The sequence below is a fragment of the Pinus tabuliformis genome, chromosome 7 (genome assembly GCF_031772625.1).
Source record: "Pinus tabuliformis cultivar Carrire ecotype Pingquan chromosome 7, CPIR1, whole genome shotgun sequence".
NCBI classification, from domain to species: Eukaryota; Viridiplantae; Streptophyta; class Pinopsida; order Pinales; family Pinaceae; genus Pinus; species Pinus tabuliformis.
The window spans coordinates 140,928,213-140,930,010 of NC_142293.1; positions in this window are offsets into that span (position 1 = coordinate 140,928,213).

Consider the following 1,798-nt stretch of genomic DNA (forward strand, 5'->3'; position numbering starts at 1 on the left):
AATAATCAGCTCAAAGGATATCTTGCTCTCTTTGTACTCTAATGATAAAAATCATGGACTACCTAGGCCTCAATATATAGGCTGTAAGTTGGCTTAATCATACCTGCTGTCACCTCAGGTCCAACTATGTAGTCATAGAAGAAAATAGATTCCTTCCTCATGCAAGGAATACTTACTAGAAATATCCTAGCATCTGATAGTACATTGTCCCTCATCTGATCTCAACTGGGTCTTTGTCTGAACTGCCATGCATCAGTTATTCATGAGAGAATACTCAGTTATCTGAAAATAATAGTTGTCACATGCATGCAAGCATCAACAAACTATCACTCATTATTTTAACAACTTGTTAAAATAATCTAATAGGACTTGACTAAGTTAAACTAAGTCAACTGATCCTCTCAATATGGAACTGAACCTTATCTCCTTTAATCGAGGGATAAATTCCTAAATCAAGATAGAAAATAATTGCATGATCTCACAAAGACTTCAAGTTTAATTTTCCATAACTAATTAACTCATGGAGATTAATTAATTAATATTTTAAACTGCTGGTAAGACCAAATTCGTTTTTACTTCCTATAGATAGACCAGGGACTGCTATAAATAGGAAGGGACCCAAAAATGCTCTTTTTACAAGATGCTATTTTTAGCAATTTCACCTCTCACCCAAGGTGGCCAAAATGTTCATTGGCCAAACTGCTATTTTTAGACATGCTATTTTAGCAGATCTATTTTTACCACTTTCTAAATTTAGCATTTCTTGTTGCACATTTTCAACAATTCCATAGTTTAAACTTCCCTACATGTGACCTCTCAAACTACTATACCTACTATCCCTGTAGTTATCAAAACTACACCTCCATTAGGTTCATCCTCGAGTCAATATACCAAGACAGTTATGGCAGGAAGGTATGCACCTTTGGTCTTACCAGGCCAACTAAATTCTATGCCTACATATTATCCATCCAAAATTGTGACCTTTGATAATAATGGTGCTAATACTGCTCAACAACATGTGGATAGGATGAATGATGTGTTTGATCTCCAAGAAGTAGATGAATATGATGTTAAAATGAGATTGTTTGCCCAAATCATAGGAGGTAATGTCAAGAAATGGTTTAGGGGTTTAACCGCAAGAAGTATAGCCAACCTTGATGCTTTCCATAATTTTTTTTTTAACTAGATGGGAGATCAAGAGGAATTCACTTCAACTCCTAGATGAATATAAAAGGTTGAAAAGAAAACCCAATGAACTGTGGAAGAATATTGTGAACGATTCAATATCGTTTACAATGCCATTCCACAAGACATCAAGCCCTCCCTTGGCCTAGCTCTGATTGATTTTCCAGATGGTTTCGATGTAGATATGGAATATCAACTTAGAGAGAGAGACCAGACAACTTTGGAAGAAATGCAAGCAAATGCAATTAAATTTGAAGCTAAAATCGTGGCCAAAAAGACCAAACTGAAGTCTGAACGCAAAGTAACCATAAAAGAAGAACCTTCTACTTCTGTTGTCAACCATAAGATTGATAACTTAGTCAGAGTAGTGAATCAAATGATGCAAAGAGTGAACATTAATGATCAGACTCAAGCAAGAGAAAACCAAAATGTACCTCAAACTAGAAACCAAAACTTTAGAAGAAATGTTCCCCAAATTAAGCAAAGAGAGAAAAAGGGTCCAGACCAACACGTTTGGCCTCCTTTTCAGGAAAATTACACAGATGATGAGTGGAATATTATGGAAGATTTGGATGATAATAAAATAAATTTGTTAGGGATAAGTGATGATGAA